Here is a 26786-nt window from a genome sequence, read left to right as displayed (position 1 = left end):
TACTCATTATATTTTTATATCTAGGGGTGGAGTAGGCAACCTAGGCATTCTAGTTGTTGTTGAATGACAACTTCCATCATCCCTAGCCACAATTTATTGCCAAGGTTGCCAACCCCGATTTAGGGAATGAGGGAACATCTCCACTTGCTCAACTATTTAAGACATTCCTCAGGTCCTGCTGGCTGAATGAGAGTCATAAATCATTTCTGGGAGATGCCCGTCTTTGTGATTGTTAGCAACCAACTGAATTCTTCTGTTGTGCTTCCCTTGCTTGCAGCACCTATCCAACTTCTGCCTCCTTCAATGATTTGTTCTGGTTCTGCAGTTTAGAAACAAACTCCTTTTCAGTAATGGATTTTTCTGTATGTGGTTTTGGAAATTTCCAGTATATCTGTGCAGTTTTATGTGGATATTTTATTTTTAGGCAAAGAGATCACCTTAGCAGAACAATTGTCAGATGACTTTAATACACTTGGCCGTCAAATCTTTCCAGATCTCCTGAAATAGATGGGAGTGGGAGACACTGCTTGACAGTTATTCCACTCTTACTGGTCTGGACGATGCCAAAGGACAGTGGATGGAATCTGCTGCTCTACCATTTGAGCTTTGTCCTGTAGAATATCTCAAGGTTCATTCTTGTCCCTAGTGCTTTTCAACAGCTGTGCACAGCTTCTGGGAGAGAGAGTTCATCACTTTCACAGGCTTGACTACTGTAATACGCTCTGTGTGGGACTGCTTTTGTACATAGTCCAAAAACTGCCATTGGTGCAGAATGTAGTAGCCAGAATGGTCTCTGGGACAAACTGAAGAGAAAAATTACATCAGTCTTAAAAGAACTGCACTGGTTGCTGATGCACTTCTGAGCAAAACTCAAAGTGCTGGTTATTACTCTTAACTGCTTTGAGTCCAGGGTACTTAAGAAAGTGCTTCTCTGTCATGAACCGTGCCACCTATTGAGATCATTTGGAGATGTCTGGTTATAGTCACCACTGGCTTATTTGGTGGCAACTTGGGACCAGACCTTCTCTATGACTGCCACAGAGTTTTGGAATGCACTCCTTGTCAAAATAAGAGTGTCTCCATCTTTTACTACCTTAAAAAACCAAAACAACCACCCCACCAAAAAAACACGCACCTTTAAAACCTTTAAAAAAAAAACACGCACCTGTTTTTTCTGGCTTTTAGTTAAAAACACTTCAAAACTATTTTAATTATGTTTATTGTGTTTTTATTTTTGCTGTATTTTTAAATAATGTACACCACTTAGAGATCTATAATGATGTCACGCAGCTCTATTGTTCATTTTCATTAAATCCAGAAGCAGTGGTTCAGTCTTTGAATAAATGCCTAGATACTGTTAGGGCTGAATGAGGGCTGGCAAAGTGAGGCTTAATCCAGAAAAAATTTTTTGGGGTAGCATAGTTATATATTTTTACACTCCTCTTGAATGATAAAGTATATCGTGTGTATTTTTTTAAAAAAAATTCTGGACCCTGCTTTGTTGCCAGTGGCAGAAGTGGCTAATGGTGCCTTTTGCAGTTTAGATTTGGAAGCTCATCTTCTGACCAGACTCTAATCCCAGTCATCTGTACTTTAGTCATCTTGTGTATTGACTACTGCAATGTACTATACATTGGGCTGTCTCTGGACTGTACAGCCACCTAATGGTGCAGCGGGAAGTGACTTGCCTAGCAAGCATGAAGTTGCCGGTTCGACTTCGAATCCCCGCTGGAATGTTTTCCAGACTGTGGGAAGCACCTATATTGGGCAGCAGCGACATAGGAAGATGCTGAAAGGCATAATCTCATACTGCACGGGAGATGCTGTGTCCTGTTTCTTGACAGGTACATACCTCGGGAAACACACTCCTCCTGTTGTGGTGTGGCAAAATAAGACAGCAGCAATTCACTTTGTTACTGTCTGTCTTGCCAAGGTACCTATCTAAGTAGTTCCCTAACTGCTGCTCTATAAACGGATTCTTCGTGCATCTGCCCACTCAGAACTTGCTTTTGACTGCACCTCTTGAGTGTGTGGTCTCAGCTTTATCAAGTCAGCAAGTATAGTTTGATGCGGTGGGGGTGGGGGATATTACTTCCCTCCATGTCTCCCTTTTGGTAGATGGTATCAGGTGTGAAAGATACAAAATATACTCTACCAGGGATTTTTTTTAAAAAAAGAAACAATTTGTTCTTAAGGAAATAAAACCTACAAAAGCATCCAAGATTAATATACCAATAAAAACTCTGCAGCCTGAGCACTGGGATTAAAATAATAAAAATACATATTTCACTGTATCCCAACTATTCTGCTGCCTAAATTAACTGTAACAGTTGTTGTTATGTTTACTACATCTACAATCTTAAATTTAACAGTTCCAGATATTACTATGTTTCTTTATCATCTAAACTCATTTTTCTAACCTTGACATCTTAATTGTTTTTGCTTGTTTATTCCCCTGTGTCTTCCTCAGAGCCTCCCTCAATTGTCAGATGAATTGTTACAATTCTCGCTCCTACATCCAAAATTTTAAAAAAGGGCCTCCATTACTGTGTGCCATCTCTTCTACCATCTCTTCCATTTAACTTCAAGATTCTAACTTAATTTCCAGTCAGTGAGGTGTTTGGTTACAAACTTGCATGTTGGTTACAACAGAATTGTACCTATTAAAAAACATTTAACAGACTGAACAATCCTAACACAATCTATTAAACCACTTTTAAAACCATCCCTTAGATCATTGTGTCATATACCCAACCACACTGGTTGTTGATGTGCTTCCAGACACAATACAGAGTGCTCATGATTACCTTTAAAGCTTTTTGCAGTCTAGGACTTGCATACCTTTTAGAGTGTCTCATTCCTTATGTTCCTCACAATTCTCCAAAATCTGCAAGAGAGGCACTGCTCTGATTCAGTTTTCACAGAAATGAGATCTGAAGGGTCTCAGAATTGTACCTTCTGAGTTGGTGCCATGTTCTGGAATGTGTTGTTATCAAGCACAATGGGCTACTTCTTTGGTGTCTCAGCAGCTGGTTAAAATCTTACTCTTTAGGAGGGCTTTTCGTTTGGCTGAAAGTTTCTTGATTTGGTTTACTGCTGATATTTTTAGGGATGCTTTTTAGAGCTAAGCTGTTTTCTTACTGATTTTTAAAAATGATTTTTCATGTTGTTAGTTTTTGTGATAGTTATTGTATTCTGCTTCAAGTGCTGCCTTGGCAGCAGTGTTATAGAGCTAGAGAAATAAAACCTGAAAATAACTTGTTCTTCAAATTCTTTCTAAATTCTATGAAGTACATGTCTGAATCTTTCCTTTCCTTTCCCTGTCCAACAGTAAGTAACTTGGTTCTCAGAAGTTGGAATTAGAATAATTTCAGGTTGGTTGCAGATTTAATCAGGGATACTTGCTTTAATTTCATTGCTTTATGTTCTTGAGGTTACTGTTTTTTCATGTTAATGAGGATAGTGATATATTGCACTTTTTGAAAAGATCAGTTACCTTGACCCTTAATATGAGTAACTTGCTTTACCCAGATTGCTAAAATCCCTGTCTATTATCAGAAGTCGGCCAAGTAATGCTTGCAGATTCTTTGTGATGTTTGTGATTTCTGTAATAACAAGTAGATTTCTTTAAAGGAACTCTTTAAAGGAAACTAAAGCTGAGAGAATATCCATCAAGTTTGTGAATTTGTTCAGGATTTTGTTTTAGCCCTGTACTCTGTTTGCAAGATAGCATTTGCTCTTGAATCAGATGTAGGCATCCATTGGGTTCCAAGAATTTTCTGTAGAGGCAAAATAAACCCTTAGGAACTTCTGTGTTCCATCCTCCTCATCTTTGAGCTCCACCATTGGAGAGTGAGTCTTACCTAGGTTCTTTGGGAAAGTATATTTTTCTATCTGTCTGTCTGTCTATCAGTCATATATATTTCTAGGTGGTGTACATAATCGTTATGCAACATGTTCACAGAATAAAAACAATTGTTCAGTACAGGCAAATGTTATACATGGAAATGGCTGTTTGCGGTTTCGCATATCAGCAAATTGTGAATGGTCAAGAATAGGAATGTGCAAACAGGTTCAATGTCGAACAGGTTTGACATTGAACCTGTTCGGTCTGATGGTCCCCACCGGTTCATTCTCGGACTGAACTCCCCTGGCCTGGGTCATGACCCAGACACACATGGGCATGTGTGGCGGCCTCAAAAATAGCCACTGCCACGGGGGTGAGGCCTGGAATGGGCCAAGGACCGCCTGAACTGGGGTGGGGGGGTTGGCATAAAATGGAGGCTGGCCCCTCAGAGGAGGAGAGTAATAAAAAAAAAACCAACCTGTGGAACCACACCCCCTCCCCCATCTGAACCGTCAGGGTGTGTGTGTGTTCGGAGGATGGCAAAACCAAACATGCCTGGTTCAGTTCAAGTCTAGTCCAGACTCGAACTGAACCAGGCAACCCAGTTTTGTGCACACCCCTAGTCAAGAATCCATTGGGGGATTGTGCAGTGGTGGGTTCCCCCCCCCCCAGATGCACTCTGGCTCACTCCTTTGGGTTTGTGATGAATGAGCAAGAAGGTGTTTTATCAGTCAAGATTTAAGTGCCAGGACTCTCAATGCAAAATATGGTATTTCTGTGCAGGTCAGTGGGAAATATCATCTTCAGAATTTTTTCTAAAAAAACAAAGTTTCCAGCTTTCCCTAAACATGTTCTGGTGTAAGAAATAGTGCATTGCAGCTTATTTTGTGGCAGTGGTGGGGCTCCAAAGGGGATGGTGAGCCTCAAAAGGCCTTTAGGTCCACACTTCAAAATTGCCTAGGTGCAACTCTGGCCATTTTGTCCATGGGAGCCATTTTGTGGCTCGTTTAAAATTTAAAAAATGGAGGAAAATGTGACATTTGGGGAATTTTGGGGTGCATTTCTTGACACCAGAAGACGCAAGGAGCACCATGGTGTACTTTATTTGCCCCGTTTTTATGTTTGGGGGGCAATTTTGAGGGAGATATTTGAGTCTGGAAATTTAACCCCCATATTCCCATAGACTTAATGCATCATTATCTGCAGTTTTGTTATCCGTGGTAATCTGCGGGAACAGAACCCCCGCGGATAATGAGGTCCAACTGTATATGTTTAGTTTGTTTATAAAATTCTTACCCCACCCTTCTCACAATTGACTGAGGGTGGCTTACAGTCTATTTTAAAACTCACACATGATAACAAACAAAACAAAACAGCACATCTAAAAGTTAACTGTGTCAGAAGCAATTATAACAGAGCTTAAAAAGAAATGGGAAGATGGTTCAGACGAAAATCTCATCCAAAGGTCAGCCTGAAGCAAAAGGTTTTCGTTGTTATCTATAAACAGGCAGTGAAAGAGCTACTCTCATCTTGTAGGGGAGGCAACCACAGAAAACAATATCTTCTGATTTACTTCAAGATGGCCCTCCAAGGGAGCTGAACACATAGAAGGGCTTCTCTGTAGATTTTTATAGGGCAGGCAGATTTTCTTTGGGGAAGGCAGTCTTTCAGGTACCTTAGGGCCAAACCATTTAGAGCTCTAAAGACCACAACTAGCACTTCAAATCATGCCTGGAAGCAACTGACCACCAATACACCCTTGCTAGTACAGATGTTATATGCTGCTGGAATCTTGTACCAGTTAGGACTCTCTCAGCTGCATTTTGTACTGGTTGTAGCTTCTGAAGATTCTTCAAAGGCAACCCCATGTAAAGTGTATTACAGTATTCCAGATGAGATGTAACAAGTATATCCGTGGTTGTAGCAGATTAAAGCCTTTGTCTCAGAGCAAGCTTACGTGGGAAAGAAATGCTGAATCATCCCTGCTGAGCTGCATGACTAGGCTTTTCCTAAAACTCTTCTGTATTATTGCTAGGTTCAGAGGCTGCCACCACCATCCTTGGGTCTACAGAACCTCTCTGGACTTGGGGTGAGATAACCCAGAAAGAAACTCTCTTAATTTGACTCTTGAACAAGTACAAAAATCTTCCATGTGCACGCCTACACATGGTGAGAAAACTGATAGCTGCTGAATGCCTGAGGATGTTTTCGCACCAGAGGAACCACCTTTTTCCTGAGTTAAAAACCAACTCAGAGAGGCTTGTGAAAAGAAAAGGCTTTAAAAAACAGTTTTATCCACTACTGCAGATTGCTTCCGTCTCAGGCTTTCTAGATTTCTTAGTTACACTCAAAAATACTTAGCAGGTTACACAAATACTTCAAAAGCATCCCATATGATGTTGGGGCAGCACACTTAAAAAATCTTGTTTACCCAGTTGCAAAGAACAGGTATGTAGGAAAATGCAAAAGTACATTTAAATGCATACAGAGTCCTTTGCTATGCCGTAGATGTGTGGAGCGTAGACTCCATACCTTTTCCAGAACTCACCAAACTCCAGACGAGAATTCAAGCTTCCTGCCCTCCTATCTTTCAAATATCTGCAGAGTCATTTTACTGCAGCCATTCTTCATGGCCACATGTCCTTCTCTCCCAAAAAACTCCCTTCTTCCTACCAACAACTCTCAATGTCGCACCTGCCTGGTGTGCTGATTGGCTGAGCCCTGGAGTTCACCAGCTTGTCAGTCAGGACAGGGTTCACTTCCAATTAACTCTTTAGGGGGAGGGGTGGCAGATCAGTACAGTGGTCATGTCTGACAGAGACAGAATTGGATGCAGGTGGTATAATAGTAAAAGATTGGCAAAAGCCCTGGCTGTCATCTGACATCCTGACTCAAACCTGGGTCCAGAAGGACTTCCAGGCTGCAAACCTGATCCTTCGAGTGGAGTGCAATGCTATCCAGAATAGGCTGCTGACATATCAGCGCTGAATTAGCAGTTCTCTTGACAAAGAGCCTTTGTCTTCTCCAGATTCAATTGCAGCTAGATGATAGTCTCTCCCTACCTTTCACAATCTAGTATGAGAAACCTTTGGCATGCTGGTGGCAATGTGGGTCAATTCATAGTTTGGTAAAATACCAGGGACTGATCTGGTTGAGCTATAGCACTTCTCAGATTCAGTCAGAGTCATGAAAACTAGTGTAACATAATACCTAATAAAGTGAGCAGTGAATCAGGACTTCCGTGGTTTGAATCTCACTTCTACCATGTTATGAACTCACTTGGTGACCTTAGGCAATCTACCTCCTTTCAGCCTCAGCTCCCCAATTTCAATATGGGATGATAATACCCATAAGGGTAACAAGATAATGCATGTAAAGTTCTTTGGACACTCAGATGTGCTATACAAATGCTAAGTATTATTGTTAATGTTGTTTATCCTTAAGAAGATGATTATCCTTAAGAAGAGTGTGTGAGATGTGTGTATGCAGATGCACACACCTTAGGATCTGGATTGATATCTGTTGAGATCAATAAGAAGGGGGTGGGGCTCTGCGCCTGCACAGAGACCACGCAGTAGCCATGCCATAGCTTGTCGAGGCATCCAAGCCCCGCCCCCACACGTGCAGCGCGCTATTTAAGAGCGGCTGGACATCGCGTTCCCTAGTTCTTTTCCGACTGCCTCAGCATTTGGACCTTGATCTGCTGTTCATTGTCGAAAAGTTCCTTGTGAGTTCGATTTGTGAGACAAAATTGCTGTTATTTCTTTGGATTTCTCGTGTTTGACCTGGACTGGCTGACGTGTTTTGATTGTGTGCGGCCTGGACTGGCTGATGAAATTGTTTCTGTGAATGATCTGGACTGGCTAACAGATTCTGATCGGCACTGTTTTGGACTGGCTGTGGTGACTGTTTTGGCATTAGACCCCGGAACAGAGTTGGATAACCTGTCATAAAATGGCAGATGAAAGAAAGACCTTTAAGAGATGTGAGGGTGTGTGGGTTTTCTAGAACACAAGATTTATTCTACTTCTTGCCTATCTATCAAGGTAGCGAACTACACTGCTTGCACTGCTAAGTATACTCACAGCATGTGGGAGAACTTGCAGGCAGACTTGAGCTCCATGACACCGGAGGAGTTCAAGACGATATTCCAGAAGACCTTAGATTGCTTTGCAGAGCTGACTAGACAACAGCTCAGCATCGCCAAGCATTTGGCGGAGTCAGAGTCGAGTTCTTTGACAGCGCAATAACTCTCCAAAGGCATGCGTGGCTTAGATCTACTCATCTTCAAGCACACATGAAAGACAAAATTGAGGGACTCCCTTTTGACGGTTCCGGCCTCTTCAGTGAGTCCACTGATAGTATGATGGAACAAATGAAAAAAAAAATTAAAATTTATGGCTAAGACATTCACCGATCAGCCTTCCACATCATCCTTCATGCAGAGGTTCCGTCCATCTTATGAGAGACAACGGCCTAATTATCGCCAACAAGATCACAGAGAATATAGAAGGCGCTACAACCCATTCAAAAAGTGCAATTGGCCCCACGAGACTAAACCTGCACAGTTCCGCATGACTGAGTCATCAGACTCCCAGAAGCGTCTTTGAGGATTATGCCCTTCCATCGGCACCACTCTTCTCCCTATCCCCACCTGTGGGGGCACTGTCACCTTGACTGATGGACAAAAACATCACTCCATGTCTGCCATCTCCTTCCATCAGATTGGCAAGCCATGCTCCCTCATGGCATCGTATAACATCAGACTGCTGGGTCTTGAAGATTGTTTCTTCTGGATATGCCATAGAGTTTCTGGAATGAGATTCACCCCCACTCAGATGCATTGCAGGTGGAGGTAAGGGAACTGTTGGAGAAGAGCATGATCACTCCGGTGCTGTGGGTGGCCAGGTGGGACGGGTTTTACTCCTGCTATTTTCAGATTCCAAAGCGGGATGGGGGTTTGCGCCCCATAATGAACCTGTGTCACCTGAACAAGTTTGTATGAGTCAGGAAATTTCAAATAATGGCATTGGAGCAAATATTGCTGCTTCTCCACAAGGAGAGGTGGCTTGCAACGCTGGATCTGAAAGATGCCTATTTCCATGTCCGCATCCAGCCGGGTCACAGGAAGTACCTACGATTTACCATAGGCCGCCAAGTGTACCAGTACAATGTATTGCCCTTCGACCTGTCCACCACCCCAAGAGTTTTCACCAAGTGTATGGCGGTGGTGATCGCCCATCTGCAGACACAAGGCATCTTGATTTATCCATATCTCGACGACTGGCTCCTGACATCAAAACACAAAAACGAGTTACTTTCGCAGATCCAATATGTATTGCACCTGCTAACAGGACTTGGGCATCCAGGTCAACTGGGAAAAGTCCCATTTGGATCCAGTTCCAGTCATCAACTATATCGGGGCCGTGTTGGACACAACAACCCAAAGAGCATTCTTGCCAGAGGACCGTTACCTTTGCATCCGAACCCTCATTAATCTCTTTCAGAGCCACCCTCTGCAGCCTGCGCAGTCCATCCAGTGACTTCTGGGGCAGATGGCGCCGTGCATTATGGTCGTCCGGCATGCTTGTTTGAAGATGCAGAAACTCCAACTGTGGTTTCTTTCACTGTTCAGCCCGACCAGGGACAGCCAGTGGAAACGTCTACTTCTTCCACCACAAGTCCTGAGATCACAATCATGGTGGTCAGACCGGAGGAATCTACTGGAGGGAGTTCCTTTCCAGAATCTATTACCATCTCTCTGGGTCCCAACTGATGCCTCCCTTCTGGGCTGGGGAGCTCATTTCGAAGGCCACCAAATACAGGGGAACTGCTCACTGCGGCAGAGCAGTCTGCATATCAACTTTCTGGAATTACTTGCTGTCTTCCAAGCTCTTCGTGTGTTTCTACCGCTTGTTCAAGAGAAGGCTGTTCAGATCCACCTCAGCAATACCACAGTCCAGGCTTACATCAGCCGCCAGGGAGGAACAGTGTCTCGCACATTATACACCCTCAGTGTTCAGCTGTGGCACTGGTGCCTGCGGCACCGAGTCTCTCCAGTAGCGGTACATATCAAAGGCCTGGAGAATGTCCTAGCAGGTGATTTGAGTTGTGTTTTTCTTCAAGAACGTCAACACGAATGGGAGCTCAACTCAGCATACATAACACCCCTATTTCACTGCTGGATGCTTCGAACGATAGACCTATTCGCAATCTCCATGAACACGAAGTGTGCTAGCCTACTCCAGGGCAGGGCACGATCGTCAGTCCTTAGGAGATGCTCTTCAGTTGGACTGGTCAAGGGAGACTCCTTACATGTTGCCTCCTCAGCCGTTGATCGCCAGGGTGGTGGCCCGTCTCCTGTCCGAACCGACCTCCTGCATCCTGGTGACACCATGATGGCCAAAACAATCTTGGTTTCCGCAGCTATGCAGACTAGTGAGGAACCAGTACCATCCACTACCTCGAGTGTCAGACCTCCTCTCCCAGGACAATGGTCTTGTTCTCCACCCAGACGTCGACACCCTTCATCTGACCACCGGGCGAATAAGCTCCTAGACGATATTTTGTTAACTCAATGGAAACCTACCAGACCGAATTACCTAAAGAAGTGGCTCAGGTTCAAAGACTACGCCAGGTCCCAGGGCTTCCTGCCAAATCGGGCTACCGTCCGGGACATACTCCTCTATCTGTCAAAATTAAAATCCCAAGACTTGGCCAATATCTCCTTGAGGGTACATTTGGCTGCCCTTTCTTCAAAACACCCAGGGTGCAAGGGCAGTACACTGTTCTCGCACCTGCAACGCAAGGCCTTTTTAAAAGGCCTGACTATTCTTTTTCCACCAATCAGGATTCCAGCTGAACCCTGGAGCTTATCCCTGGTACTTTCAACATTGACACAGGCTCCTTTTGAGCCAATGGCCACGTCAGACCTGAGACTCGTCTCCCTTAAATCAGCCTTCCTGGTGGCAATCACCACAGCAAGAAGAGTGAGTGAACTGACAGAGCCGAGAATGGACTCCCTTTATATGAGATTATATCTTAATAAGGTCCTCATGCACTTGGACCCTTCTTTTCTGCTAAAGATAGTCTCAGAGTTCCACTTGAACCAGGACATTGTCCTCCCAACTTTTTTCAGTGAACCTTTGTGGGCCTTGGAACTTGCAATGCACTTCTTAGATGTGCGCTGGCCCATTCTTTTTTACTTAGACCACACAAAAGAATTTAGATCAACACATCATCTGTTTGTTGTCTACAAGGGTGCTTCCATGGGCTCCTGTATATCCAGACAATGTCTGTCAAGGTGGCTAGTTGAACTTATCATACTTACGTACAACCTCCAGAAGAAAACTCCACCGAAAGCCATCAAGGCCCACTCCATTCAGGCCTACGCTTCCTCGGCAGCAAACCTCTCGGGGATCATCTTCCTGGACATCTGTAAAGCAGTGACATGGTCCTCTAAGATGCCCTTCATTAAGCACTATGCCATGGATGTGCACTCTGCTGCAGAGGCGAGCTTTGGGAGAAACGTACTTAAAAGAGTGTTACAATAGGACTTCTGCACCCTCCTCCTCTGCGAGCTTGCTAATTGCCCGTTCTTATGGATCTTGATGGATCTTGATCCAGATAAACAGGTTGCTCACCTGTAACTGATGATCTGGTGGAGATCCGTTGACATCCATAAGACCCTCCCGGACCACCCCTCTGCAGTAGTGCTCTACTATGTGCATACTTGTGTGCTTGCCATTGCCCTTGGTGTACTCACCTGTTGAACTCACCTGTTCAACTGGATAGTTGTCCACTTTGGTGGTCGTCTAAGAACTAGGGAACGTGATGTCCAGCCGCCCTTAAATAGAACGCTGCATGTGTGTGGGTGGGGCTTGGACGTCTCAACAAGCTACAGCATGGCTATCGCATAGTCTCCGAGCAGGCGCAGAGGGACCCCCCCCACACACATTCTTATGGATGTTGACGGATCTCTACCAGATCCTCAGTTACAGGTGAGCAACCTGTGTTGTTGTTGTTGTTGTAAAATAAAAATCAGGAGGTTGTAAAATAAAACCAAAATGCACATAATAATCTAAACTAAAAATCAAGTCATGCATTCACCTTATTGGTTTTGATTTCACTTGCACAGCCAAAGCTAAAATTCTTATTCTATTCTGACTGTGTGAAAGCAAAACTAAAATTGTGATTAGTTCTAATTTCCCTTTCAGTAGATACAGAGTTTTTAGCTGGAAAGATCTGAGGTGTTTGTATAAAATGCTATTCTGTATTGTCTTTAAACTTTTAGAAGTTTCAATAGAATTATTTCCACATAAAGCTTTGAATTTAAATATGTTTGATTCAGTTTTTTCCTTATCTCATTTTTCAGTTTGAATACTTGTAGCTATTAGGGGGGAAACAGTGATTTTATAAAGCATATAAAATTAAAACGAGGTACTTGTTTACCCCTAAAATATATGTCAAAACATGCCAAATCAGATCAAAATCTTCTTAGGGCATCAAATGAATTTTTAAAGAAAAAAAACGGATTCATAATTTTCCAGAAAATTCACATCATTGTTCCTCAGAGCACTAATCAGTAAATTACATGCCAGACTACATTTTTCCTTAGTGTATCTAAAGCTGCAGTCATTCTTTGGAGCAGAGCTGCATAGTAGAGATACTTAGTTTAATTTTAATTGGCAGAACGATTTGCACACAATCCCGTTCATTTCACTCTTCAAGGACTGAATATCCATCCTTGATTAAAGTGTAGGTCAAAACCTTGTACCAGTTAAAAATGAGCTCCTTTAATTGGTCTTGTATAACTCTGTAAGAGGGCATATTTTTTTCCTCCACTGAATATGCTTTCTCAAGCCATAATCATAGTATTCAATGGACAGAATAACATTTGGCTGCTAATAAACTTAATGGTATGTTGGGTTTTCAACTGAATAGCCATTTTCAACAGAGCTGAGAAACGGTCAGTACTACAGTAAATGCAGAGAAAGGTTAAAGCAGCAAAAATGGTGATACTAGGATCAAGGTTTAAGTTTTTCTCTCTGTCATTCTAGTGTCTAGACAAGTGCAAATCAACATATATGTTGTTTTGTAGAGCTGTGTGAAGCTTCAGGGGCCAATTTACGTTAGACTCTTTGACCCAAAGCAAAGCACCGTCTGGGAGAGGCCAAAGTGGGTTTGAAACAAAGCAAACTGTGCCAAACCTTTTGGTCCCTTGAAACTTTGCTCCCTCCCACAACTACTTACTAGGACCAACAGGGATGAGGAGAAAAGGCTCTAGTTGTTCTCTTCGCTCCCCTCTATAAGGGAGCAGGCAATCATTTATCTTATTTTATTTATTGTTAAATTTATATACTGCCTTTCATTAAAAACAATCCTAAGGCGGTTTACAAAAGTTTAAAAACATACAATAAAAATGAACAATTAAAAATATTAAGCTAAAAAATGAAACAAGTGTGATTTAAAATATATAAAATACAAACATAAAAACTATACATAGAACTATACATGTCCTGTGGCTTGACTTTTAAAAGGACAAGTGTTTTCCTTTTCTCATGGAGTCCTGGTAAATGGTGCAGGTCATCCTGTATTTGTAGTCTTTTCTGAGACGGCGGTCATTTTCCTGCTTGCTCCCTTGTGGCAGAGAGTGAAGAGAGCGACTGTTCTCCTTGCCCCTACCAATCCTGGTAAATAGTTTGAAGGAGGTTGAAGTAGAGGGTAAAGCGGGCCTGAAGCATTGTTTCATGCTGCTGAATGGTTCAGCTTGAAGCGTAGCAAGCCTCCTCAAAGCAGGGGCAAAAGCAGATCAGGGATGCTTTGGAAGCTTCGAAGTGGCCCCTGAAGTGAAGTCACAGTGCTTTGTTCATTCATGCTGTTTAGCACGAATGAACTTTTTCTTGCTAAAGTGAAGTCACTTCAGAAGTTCCTATGCAGGAAGTGTTGCAAGTAAGTCTTTGGACCATAGGGAGAATTTAGTTGAGTTCTCAAAGTAAAAGATGTGCTGATGGTAATGCATCTATATCCCTGGCTATTTATTCATTTATTTATCATATTTATATACCACCTGATACATCTATCTTTATTCAGTGAACATAATTTATAATACAACAAATATAAACAGGATAAAACAATTTTATGATATATAAAACAAGCAATTTAAAATTAATTAATTAACTAACTAAAAGCCTGCGAAAACAGGTGTGTCTTTTTTTTTTAAAAAAGCCAGAGATGGAGAAGCTCTTATTTTGATAGAGAGTGCATTCCAGAGCCCTGGGGCAGCCACAGAGAAGTCCTGGTCCCATGTAGCCACCGAACAAGCTGGTGGCACCCATAACTGGACCTCTTCAGATGATCTTAATATATGGAAAGTTTCATGACAAAGGAAACATTCTCTTAAATACCCTGGACCCAAACCGTTAAGGGCTTTATAGGTAATAACCAGCACTTTGGTATTTTGCTCAGAAACATATCAGTATCTAGGTCAATTTCCAGAGACCAATCTGGCTGCCTTGTTCTGCACCAGTTGCAGTTTCTGGACTAAGGCAGCCCCATATAGAGTGCATTGCAGTATCCAAGCCTGGAGGTTACCAGCCTATGAATCACTGTTTTAAGGTCATTTACCTCCAGAAATGGGTGTAGATGACATATCAGTTGAAGCTGATAAAAAGTGTCCCTGGCCACTGCCTCCACCTGAGAAACCAGAGTGTTTTGGATCCAGGAGCACTCCCAAGCTACATACTTGTTCTTTCTGGGGGAGTGTAACCCCAACCAGAACAGGCAGATCTAAACGATCTTATCAAGTCTTGCCCCCCCCCCACAGTTAGTGCTTCTGTCCTATTTGGGCACAACTTCAGTTTATTATCCCTCATCCAGCCCATTACTGCCTCCAGGCAGGCATTTAGGGAAGTTATGCTATTTCCTGATGAAGCTGATACAGAGAAATATATTTGGGTGTCATCAGCATGTTGATAACACCCTGCACTAAATCTCCTGGTGATCCTTCCCAGAGATTTAAAAAAAAACAAAACCCAGTGAAGACAGTAAGGAGCTTTGTCGAATTCCATACATAAACTCCCATTTTGCAGAGCAACAGTCTCCAAGTGACACCATCTGGAATCTACCAGAGAGGTAGGAACGGAAACACTATAAATGAAGGATACCATCGTCTTTGATATGAAAAGCCACCGAGAGATCCAAAAGGATCAACAGAGTTGCACTCCCTCTGTCAATACCAAATTGGAGAGCATCCATCAGGTCAACCAAGGCAGTTTCAACCCCATAGCCTGCCTGAAAGCCAGTTTGAAATGGGCCTAGATAATCTGTTTCTTCCAAGACTGTCTGGAGCTGAGGCCTCTACCTGCTCAATAACCTTGCTCAACCATGGAAGATTGGAGACTGTCTATAATAGGCTAACTCTGAGGGATCCAGTGTAGGTTTCTTCAAGTAAGGGGTCAAGAAAACAGGTGGTAGGACATACAGCCCAAAGCAGCTTCTCCACATCCTCAGGAGTCACAAACTTAAAGAGATCCAATCTGCTCCCATAAGAGGAGTTGCTGGACACCTCCATAGTAGACTCTGCAATATATGTGGAATCCAGATAGGCCCAAATACATTGGGGAAGCTGTTGCCAGTCTCTGTAGATAAAACTGAGCTAGGTGGACCAATGGTCTGTCTTGGTATAAGGCAGCTTCCTATGTTCATAATAAGGAGAGGGTCCTGCGGTTTGAGTAGCTTTAGTGAGGGCCATGTAGAACCCCTGCATTGTCCCCAGGCACAGCGGCCCATAAAGAAGGGTGGTGGGAGTTGCAGTCCAATATTTTCAGGAGGGCCAAAGTTGTGTGGCTTGCTATAATAGGTCATTATTAGATTTCCAACCTATTCTGTCAAGAAATGAAAAGCTTATAGGCATATTAGTTTTCCCCCATTACAGTTACAAGCATCATTCAGTGTCAAAAAGGTGGTGAGAAACCTCAAACTTTATACCTGCTTTCAGAGGGGGCTAACATATGCAATTTTCATCCCATTCTGTCAAAGAATAAGCTAAAGGGGGGGGGGGATCTCGTTCTTTAACATGTTCCTTTAGAAAAATTCCTTTATCTATTTGTCTACAATATGGCAGACAGTGCTCTCAGAATTGTCTACCAACCTGCTGTTTTCACCCCACTCTGAAATGAAAAAGTTGTTGTCATTTGAGTTATTTCTCATTATAGAGCAGCTTTTGTTGTCAATGGTAACAGAATGGTAAACCTCAGAATTGTAAGTGTTGTGCACAGAAACCCTGGCACCTATTTGTCTAACATATGCCCCGAGAAAGGGGTTCCATCCCTGCAGTCTTCATCCTATTGTGCCTTAAAACAAGAAAGCTTTAGGCAGTTTAATGATTCCCCATTACTGTCATCCCTCACCAACCCCGGGTTTCCCAATTGCAGTTTTGAGTATCCACAACTGGGAAAATGTGGCAGGTCTCACCAATCATGACCTGAGTGTCTGCGGTTTGGTGAGAATTTTTAAATGGGTTTTTTTTGGGGGGGGGGGAGATTTTCAGGGGTCATTTTGGGGGTCCCCACTCCTCAGACTCCTGGGGATTTGGAGGGATTTCCTCCCTATCTTTTACTGTATTTTGCAGTCCTTTCGCAGCCACAATTCCCCTAACCCTCCGTTTGCTATTGATTTCAATGGCTCTCCAACCATGAATTCACTAACCACGAGGTTTTCCTGGAATTGAACCCTTGAGGTTGGCGAGGGATGACTGTATAGCCTGTGGTTGAAGCTGCAGTTGCAAATCAAAGTGACTCACTAAATAAGGGTCAAATCAAAGTGGCATGCAGAGATGGCTATTTAAACTTTTAATCCCCCAGGAGCAGCCTGAGTGCTAATCAGCTGGTACGTGGGTTGCTCTGAGAAGTTTAAAGTTGAAATATACATCCCCATGTGCCACCTGAGAAGTGGTGAGAGACTGGGTATTTAAACTTTGAACTCCCAGGAGCAGCTCGCACAGAACCTACCCCAATTTTTCAGGTTAGGTTTAGTATCGTGGTCAACGTTTGCAGAACTTTCCTGGAGTGTTACCCCAACATTATTCAAGGGTCTCCTGTACTTAAAAAGCTAACATGTAGTTTAACATGGTGGTGGTAGTGGTGGTTTGTTTTTTGCAATTACTATTTTTGTATGTCCAATTAACATAATAATGTGACCCTCTTGAGTTAGTGGAAATATAAATTATCCCTTGCAAGTTGGGCATGTCAGGTTATCCCTTTGTAGGGCTACTTGTAGTATTCCCCAATTCATTTTGCAGCTTGGGTTTTACTGAACTAAAAATATTTGATTAAATAGTACTCTATTAAAAATAGTAAGAGCAGTATCTGCTTTCTTTGATGTGTAAATGTGTCAACACACCTAGCACAAGTTTATGGAATCTGTATCTTACAGTCCAGTATGTAGGGTATGATTGACCTCCATCTTTCTTTGTGAAGGAACTGTTACGATTAGGTTCCCTCAGCTATATCACTCTGGTGTTAATCATAGTTGTGTGGCAGCCTCATCTGTTGTTTTTTGGCTAAACTGAAAAATGTTTGTAGGATTCTAGAAGCCTCCAGGAGTCCAGTTTTGTATCTCAATACTCAAATGGTCACCATAGGTGACCAGGAATTATATTCAGGTGTCAAGACAATTTTTATTTGGATGAGTGGCACAGCATAACTTTGATGTATACTAGAGGGGGAAATGGTGACTAGTAGCAACTGGCTGCCAGTTAGCATTATCATGTTCTGCTGAAGACGATACTTCTTTAGAGATGCAGCATCAAAATGTTAAAGCAATGAATTTAAAAAGCCCTGCTGCTGGTATCACCAGCAAACTAAGCATGTTTGCGAGCTAGTGACTTTTATAGGCTTAATTACAAAGCTGAATTTAATGGCATTGGAATGCTGTTTGATTGCTGGCTACCTTGCCTTCTGAACCCTCTTGATCTTAGAACATATTGTGCTGCTGATTGTGTGTGTATGTGTGTGTACAAGTATTTGGCTACTAGTAGGTGAGGCCTGTTGTTGACCGGGCAAATGATATTTGCCTAGTCATTTTGCGTTGATTACACTTCTAGAAAGTTCAAGAAATTAAATATATATAATATTTGAGCCCCTGGTGGCGCAGTGGTAGAACTGCCGCCCTGTAACCAGAAGGTTACAAGTTCGATCCTGACCAGGGGCTCAAGGTTGACTCAGCCTTCCATCCTTCCGAGGTCGGTAAAATGAGTACCCAGAATGTTGGGGGCAATATGCTAAATCATTGTAAACCGCTTAGAGAGCTCCGGCTATAGAGCGGTATATAAATGTAAGTGCTATTGCTATTGCTATTGCTATAATGGAATTTGTTAATGTGCTTGGAAAAGAGAAGTAAAATAACAGTTTGAAATTTGTAAGATATTAACTTTGAATCTGAGAAAGTTAAATTTGAATCTCAGAATGATCGTTTTCACTTGGACTGATGTTGTTTTGAAATTATTTGTCTGATTGAGTGTTAGAAACCTTACCCCCAGCATATTCCAGTGTAAAATGTAGTTTATTCAGCTAATTTCAGTGGCAGGGTTGTGTATGCAAAATTTGGTATCTATAGGTCATTGGGAAGTATGACTTTATTTTGTACAAACAAATTCTACAAAATATCAGTCCTTGCAGGGAGGGGGCAGAAAAAACACACCTCTCCCCACCATTTTTCTGTCTCCATTCCCCCTCCCCCAGTCTTCACATTTCAATACATGGTGACAATACATAAGAGGCAGTGTAAGTGAGTGAATCATGACAGTGTGTGAATATTTCTGTGAATTTCTCCACAGGGTTTATGCATGAAATTTATCTGCTTGGCTTGGCAACTCTGTTACTTGGAAGCATTTCCTCAGCTACTTTAGCCTCTATGATTGAAATATCAGACATCAGTTAAAAGTGAGTAAGCACTTCTGGTTGCCATAGAACTTGTTTCAACTGATTTGATCCAATGTCCATCTGTTTCTGCGAGAGAGCATTTTTAGAAGTTTGGGGTCAGGGAACTCAACTAGATTTTGCCTGTGGAAACATTAAACACTCATTTTCAATATGACTTGGTCAGGTAGCTTTTTTATACACAATCATGAACAAGGTTTACACAGCCTTTTATACACAACCTTATTGTTTTCTGGTTTGCCCAGTCTATGCTTTTTATCTAACAGAAGCCAGAATGCATCTTCTTGAAGCTGCATACTGCACTGAGAGCACAGCAACCGCCTCCAAACAGCTAGGTGATGCACACTACTTTTCCTGACCATTATACTGTTCTTACCACTAGAGGGTTTCAGCATGCCCGGTTACTTTATAACAGTGGTTTATGTGTTAAATAAAGAGATTGGAGGACTTGAAATAGCAGGTTGTTTCTGGCAGTTGGCATGAGATGACAGCACTAAGTGCACCCAGAGCTTTCATTTTCTCTTTTAAGTCAGCCAATCATGAGTTATCTGTTCCTTTTGACTATCCTTTCTGATATCTAACTGCATTGTATACAGTTCCCTTAATAACTCAATAAAAAGCTGGCTTTTTCTAGCTTCTCTCTCGATGTGTCCTGTGCTTAGATTAGTGCATACTTTTTACTAGTGAGGCCCCCTCCCAAAACATTCTAGGTTCCCCTGAAGTATTGATAATAAAATGGCAATTAATATTCTTGGTATGAGCTTGTAAAATGAGATGGAGGGGCTGAGTTAGACAAGTGTATGTTAAAGGCTGATGTTGTCAACCCTAACTATAACAAAAGGGGCAGGAGAAGTAGCTGTACAGAGAATCTTGAAGCTTGTCCATGTTTCTGAACCAGGTAGCCACAAAACTAGATTAGGTAGTCATGTTGATTCTGTAACTTCTGTTGTCCCAATGTGATGGACACACATGTGAATCTATAACTTGTGAATGAGTACATGTAGAAAGTTCAATTTGGTCGGGAAGTTTGCCTTTTGAGTCAAGAAGGCTAGAAGAGGTTGTGCCAAGAACAATTGTTATAACATTGCAAATAGTGGACAAGAAAAAACTGAAATTGTACTTTCTAATCTTTCCTATCACTTTCTATACTAAGGCTGTGTTTTGGCTTGTTTTCATTTTCATTTTTCTTAAAAGAGTGGCATATTATTATTGTTATACTTCTCTTTCTTTTTTCACTAAAAAGTGAAATAGATGAAGTAGGAAATACACATGACACAGGCAGCAGTTTTATTGAATCCAAGGCCTATGGATCTTTCGAAGAAAGATCAGTGCATTAGATACCAATAAGCAAAGGCAAATATCAAATTAATGTAGTCTGTTAATGTTCTCTTCCCTTGGACAGTGAAAAATTCTGTGGTCTTGTGAGGGAAGGCAATAAAGAGTGCTCAGCTAGACATTGGACCACCCAATTACAAGAATCCAGTGGGATGAGAAGGTAATAACAACAACCATAACAATCTAATCAGAACTAGAGTTTTGGAGAGAGAATGTGCTACTCCAGAACAGTGCTGTATGGTGGAGAAGGTAGAAGCAGTTCTAATATAATTATATAAGTTGCTCCAAATGTCATCCTGGATCAAAAGGGGGGTTAAAGATCAAACAAATAATACTGATAGTGGTCAACTCACAAATACAAAGTGGTAGATCACATGGAGTCATCTCATCATGATTTGTCAGGGAGGAAAGTAATGCTCTTTCATGCCAGTGTCACACATTTCTTCCAGTTCATTCTAAAGAGCAAATCCTTTAAAGGTCAAACTGATCAAAGTGTCACAGAGTGGTGGTTCAACAATGTCATTGTTCAATGCCATGTATTATTAAACTATTTCTGAAGTCCCAAGATTCATTATGGGGGGAATAGTTATCAGAATATTCAAAGTTAACCTTCTAATTAACTTTGGTTAACTAATATGTAGTCTACCACCACATCAATAACTATGACAAAGATGATCTGTAAGGCAGACCTTGACAAATTTTCTCTGGGTTTCGGAGCCAGAAAATGGACCCTTGACAAAATGACGAGACTTAATGATGGGCGTTGTGTGGGAGGGGGGTACATGGGACTCTCTTTAACCCCTTTACAAATAACATACTTAGAACAAAAAAATGCCTAGAACAAATAAATATTTTATTAAGGAACTCTACCTCTGAATATCCTAGTCTAGGCACCATGATTAAGTATCCAGGCACCATGGCTACCTGGGATTTGTCAAGCCTTGATGTAAAGCACTATAATGAAATGGGGGTTACTGTATGCTTTCCTGGGATCTACCCTCAGTAGAGAGATGAGAAAGCTTTCAAAAGTATACATGAAAATGGAGAGTGTCTTTAGGGCATTTTAGCTCACAATTTGCTGTCATCAAATCTTTTGTTCATAGGTGATGCTGCCACAAAACCAGCGAGAAACTATGCAGAGTTGGAGAATCATCTTAACGTTGCTGACAGCTCATTTGAGCCAGTGTCTTAACTGAAAACTGCAATCATTTGTCACTTTCATGTTGCGTAGTAGGCTGTTCTTTGGTGAAGCAGCACCGAGAAGCTGACTGTCATTATGTTACCAACAGGAGATGCACATTTTCTTTGATACCTACTGTATTTAGAACTTTCAGTCAAAATATTGGAGAGGCTTCATAAAGTATTCAACACTGGCACTACCAAGTTACTCTGGGCATACCAATTACAATAGCACCATACAAGTTCTATACATCTTAACAGCTGTTGGGTATCTTAAAGGCTGCTTTCTTCTGTATGTTTCTTTATTCAGTACTCTATTCAACATCTCAGCAACACCATGCTGACTACACAAATGGCCGACGCACGTGCGCCAGTCATGTGATCGCCGATGCTGTTCGGAGGCTGCAGGAAGGTGCGCTGTAGCCACGCATGGCATTTTGGAGAGGGAACCACTCTGCCCTGCCTCCAGCTGCCCCGAGCCGTTCATGAACATCCCTAGAGGGGAAGATCTTACAACATAACCTCTGATTATCAAGCAGCATGGAGAATTTGTCACTAAGTCACAAGAACAAAGGGACAGAGCTCTGTGTGATGACAATTCTAAGGAATTCTAGCAGGGGAAACCTACAAGAAACTCACATGAACATAAATGGAAAAGATTTCTGGCTAGGAAAAACTGCAGAACATTTCAGCATCAGAATGTTAATTACATTCAATTTTGAAACACTTATTGAATTTGAAAATGTCAGATTTCAGTATTAGTCCAATAAAAGTCCATTAGGGAAGCCTCACAATGCATGTTGAGAGAGTGGAGGATCAGACCTCGTTCTGTTATATAAAAGAAAAAAATGTGAGAGATCTGTTTAAACTATATCTTACTACACTGCCAATAGCTCCCATATGGAGTTTGTTACCACCATTACTACTATGAATATTAGTATTTGTACTAATATGGATATCCTTAATATTATCAAAACTAATAGGCAAACCTTTCCAACTCCTAGCTATTTCTGATGTACAATTACAGAGTTGTCTCCTTGGTACCAATAACACTGCAAGAAGTCAGCATTAAGGACAGATCCAGCCTTTTTGAATTTTTGTAGGCATAAAATATTGCATCTTTCTATGGAGTTGAAGCCAAAGGTTGTTTCTGCTTTTCACTTGAACCAAACCAGAGATCCACTTTGGATCACGCCCTGGTTCTTCAATTTCTGTCGGCTAAGTATTCAACAAAGCCACATAGAGGACTTTTTGCAGCCTTTGTTGATTTAAAATCAGCGTTCGACCTTATCCCTCGAGAAAGACTCTGGAAAAGACTCTGGGATTTGGGCATCGAGAAAAGACTGCTCTTGTTAATTTTTACTTTATATTCTGGTTCCACTCTAAAAGTACGTTACAACCTCCAAGGGGCTTTGACTGCTGCAATCCCCTCAGATAGAGGGGTCCGCCAAGGGTGTATACTGGCCCCTACACTATTTAACCTGTATATCAATTCTATAGTTTCTTTTATTTCCTCCCCTTCCACGCATCCTCCCAAGATCGCAAATAGGCATATCTCCGTTCTATTATATGCGGATGATATGGCGATTCTTTCACTAACACCAATTGGCCTAAAGCAAGCTCTCCTTCTGTTAGAGAAATACTGTACACAGGAGAACTTGGAGATCAATTATCAAAAGACAAAAGTCATGTTCTTTGCTAACCGGCCCAGAGGGCATCAGTGGTCAATAAGCTCACATAGGACAGAGCAGGTTAAGTCCTTTAGTATTAAGGAGTTCTGTTTCATTCTTCCTGTTCTTGTAAGCCTCACCTCAATTCGTCAATTTTAAAGGCCAAACCAGTAGTTAAATCAATACTCTCTTACTAAGGGTGCATCCTATGTTCCGGCCGTGGTCAAACTATTCTCGGCAAAGGTTTTGCCTCAGCTTTTTTATGGAGCTCAGTTGGGCATAGTTAAAAATCTTTATCCGTTGGAGGCACTGCAGTCAAAATTTTTAAGAGCTGTACTGGCTGTTCCCAGGTGTGCCCCCATGGTGGCTCTGAGAAGAGAGGTCGGAATGATTAGGCTTCGGACATGCTTATGGAGAGTCATTATTCTTTCTTGGTTAAAAATTTATTTTTTGCAGGAGGGTTTGGTTGCTTTTATAAAACAGGACTCCTTTAAATTTAGATGGCACACTGAGGCCATTGATAAGTTGGCCCGCTGTGGATACTCCTTAGAGGCCATACAGGAGCTTGGTTACGACAGAGCTCGTATCCAAATTATTCAACACCTAATGGATATTGAGTTGCAATATGAAATTTCCCAGATATCTAAAAGATTGTTCTTGGGTGACCAGTTGAGTGGATTTAATTTGGCCCTCTATCTCCAGGTAGTTACTTTTTACACTGTAGCTTCTATGATGAAGCCAGAGGAAAGCTACTTTCTCTCCTTCTGATAAATGTTAATGGAAGAGCAGATGATGTTTTATTGAGGTTTTTATTTTCTCTATGTGATGAAGATAAAATAAGAACTGTGGCTAAATACTGTTATATTCTTTGTAAAATACGTGCTAATGTTTAATTTATGTTTGTATGTCTGTATTTGTAATACTGCTGGTCAAGGACCGAATAAATATTATGTATGTATGAACCAAACCACTTCTATTCCAGTGTGTTTTAAAGTTGTGCTACTACGAACTAATCTGCCTACTTTCCTTTTGCTACTGGACTAAATTTGGTCGAAATAGATTAGGCAGTTCACAAGTTAGCCCACTTTCACCTCAAAAGTTCACTCATCTGTCCTCTTGAATCAGGGTGGATGATATCATTACAAACTATGCCCTTGAGATTTCCCTTTGTGTCCCTACACCTGTAGCAAATTTGGTTTAAATCGGTTAGGCAGTACACAAGTTATCCCACTTGTGTCTCACAAGTTTACATGTCCACCATCTTGAATTGTGGTGGATGACATCATCACAAACTACGCCATTGAAGTGTCCCTATAATTGTACATGATTTGGTTCATGTTGGTCTCAGGAATTGAGAAGTTGATGGGGGTGGGACACGGACAGACAGACTCATGGAATGCCAGGTGATCTCATAAGTCTGCTGGAAAGTAGGCTTTAAAAAAGATGCTGAATGCGCTCTTCATTCTCTAGATATATGGAGAGCATTCACGTTTTACAAAGAACAAACTAGTGTAGTTTATTGTGGTGCAGGGTGAAAAATTTAAGATTGCAATTTCACAAAACTGTTTCAAAATAGTTAATAGCTACAAAACACACGTTAGAGAGCATTAGTATTTTGTAATGAACACGTGTGTTAGACTCCACAGCAGTTTATTATGGTGCAGAGAGAAAATTTAAGTAAGGCTGTAACTTCACAAGCCCTGTTCAAAATGTTTAATGGCTACAATGCACATATGTTACAAATTGGCTGGTATGCTAATATTTGAAGGAGTGAAGGCAAATTCAGGCTAGCCTTCAGCTAGTTACATCTGTTGCTTGGGAAGCAAGGGTTTCCATACAGGACACACGTAAAGCAGCTACTTGGTCTTCTGAGCAAACATTTGCTAAAAGTATACTGTAGCCCAGGGATGTCAAACTCAACTGCGAGGTGGGCCAGTTCAAATGCAGGCGGGCCAGTTCAAATGCAGGCGGCAGCACAAAAATAAATAAAAACAAAGTTGTATAGGCCTCCTCCTCCTCCTCCCCCCCCTCTGTGGCTACTCCCCTTGTGCCATCTTCTGTTGCCTCATGCTTGCCTTGTGCTGCCTTCCTCCTTCTCTCTCTTTCTCACACTCTCTTCCTTCCTTCTGTCCCTCCCTCGCTTTTCATTCACTCATGCTGGGAGAGGGCACCTTGCGCCAACGTTTGTCATGTCTCTCCTCCCTTTTTTCTCTCCTCCTTTCGCTCAATGCTTCACAGGCTGAAGAACCTGCAACAGGGATGCAGGGGGAGGAGCATTGTGGCAGGAGGAAGAAAGCCAGCCACGGCTTCTACATGCTTGGGGGTGTGGGGACAGAAATGCCAGTGGCGGGGGGAGTCGGAGGAAGGAAGCAAGCAAGCTGCAGCAAGTGGGGAGAAATGCCATCACTTCGGTTGGTGGTGGAGGGGGAAGAAACATGACAGTGGCTCAGCTTGCTTGTCTCTGCTCACTGCACGGGAGTTGGACAATTGAACTCTGGGGCCTGGATTGTTAAGGCCTGAGGTCTAGGCCATGCTTACAGGTGGGGAAGGGGTCACAATTCCTTCAAAATCTTAAGCATTCCAGACTCAAAGGTTTCTGGTTGATGTAGATACAATATCCATAAGTGTGGCTGCACACAGAGGACCCTTGAATAACAGCAGTTATAAATGCAACCCTATTTAATCTTTGTGTGAAAAGGTGCACCTATTTAGGCTTCAGTACCCCTGTTCTATACATTTCTAATACAACTTCATCTTTCTTCTCTTTCTCTTTCACCAGAGGTAGTGAATGTTGTGAGCCAAGAATGATAAGTTTATAAGCTCTGTGCTAGCTGCTGAACAAAGGTGCTCTTGGAAAGGTAAGTGCTGAAGCTCCTTTTTCTTTGTAATATATTTTATTTTCTCCTAGGCTGATTAATTTTAGACCTGCCGTACAAGTTACCGCAGATTCTGTCAATATCTAATTCCTCAACTCATAAAATATTAAACATTATCCATCAATACTTGGGGGTATTACTGGAGCCGGCTCTGCTTTTGGAAGCTCAGGTGGAGGCGGTGGCGGTGGCTGGGGGTGCCTTTGCATGGCTTTGGCTAGTGTGCCAACGGTGTCCCTTTCTCGAGAAGGCAGATCTGGCCACAGTTACCCATGCCTTAGTCACGTCATAGCTGGATTACTGTAACGCGCTCTACGTGGGGCTGCCCTTGAAGAATATCTGAAAACTGCAGCTAGTGCAAAATGTGGCAGCTAGGTTTTTATCTGGAGCTGCCTGTTGAGATCACATCACACCCATTTTGAAAGAGCTGCACTGGCTACCAGTTCGTTTCCAGGTCCAATTCAAGGTGCTGGTTTTGACCTTTAAAGCCCTTAACGGTTTGGGCCCGGGGTATTTGAGGGACCGCCTGCTCCCAAGGGTTGCTGCCCACTTGACGAGGTCATCTGAAGGGGCTCTGCTCCGGGTGCCGACAATGAGGGAGGCTTGGTTGTTGTGCACGTGGGACAGGGCCTTCTCTGTTGCTGCCCCCAGACTCTGGAATGCTCTCCCGGTGGCAATTTGCTCCTCGGTCTCCATCACAGCTTTTAGAAAGAGTGTAAAATCTTGGCTTTTTGCCCAGGCTTTTATTTGATTGTCTCTGCTGCTGCTCTTTGTACTCTGTATTGCTTTTATGCTTTTGTTTTAAATTTTTAATCAGATTTGTTTTATATTTTAGCTTAATATTTTAATTGTGTCTTTTTTACAATCTTTTTTAATTTTGCTGTAAACCGCCTTGGGATTGTTTTAATGAAAGGCGGTATATAAATTTAACAATAAATAAAAA

At 42.1% G+C, this 26786-nt stretch overlaps 1 protein-coding gene across 11 annotated transcripts in view; it reads left to right on the top strand.

Moving 5' to 3' along the window:
- NDST2 (N-deacetylase and N-sulfotransferase 2) overlaps positions 1 to 26786 on the top strand; it is a 193975-nt gene that overhangs the window by 9102 nt on the left and 158087 nt on the right. For 5 of the 11 annotated variants that reach the window (XM_053305000.1, XM_053304993.1, XM_053305007.1 and 2 more), the window contains exons 2-4: positions 18684 to 18789; positions 20189 to 20281; positions 25750 to 25828. The gene's annotated coding sequence lies outside the window, so the exon portion shown is untranslated. Of the gene's footprint in view, positions 1 to 18683; positions 18790 to 20160; positions 20282 to 25749; positions 25829 to 26786 lie in introns of those variants that run through there. The other 6 variants (XM_053305001.1, XM_053304995.1, XM_053304999.1 and 3 more) reach the window with 3 other exon arrangements.

Source organism: Hemicordylus capensis, chromosome 3, assembly GCF_027244095.1.
Source record: "Hemicordylus capensis ecotype Gifberg chromosome 3, rHemCap1.1.pri, whole genome shotgun sequence".
Taxonomy (NCBI): domain Eukaryota; kingdom Metazoa; phylum Chordata; class Lepidosauria; order Squamata; family Cordylidae; genus Hemicordylus; species Hemicordylus capensis.
The sequence above is the reverse complement of the archived record's forward strand: the minus strand, read 5'-3'. Positions and strand labels throughout refer to the sequence as shown.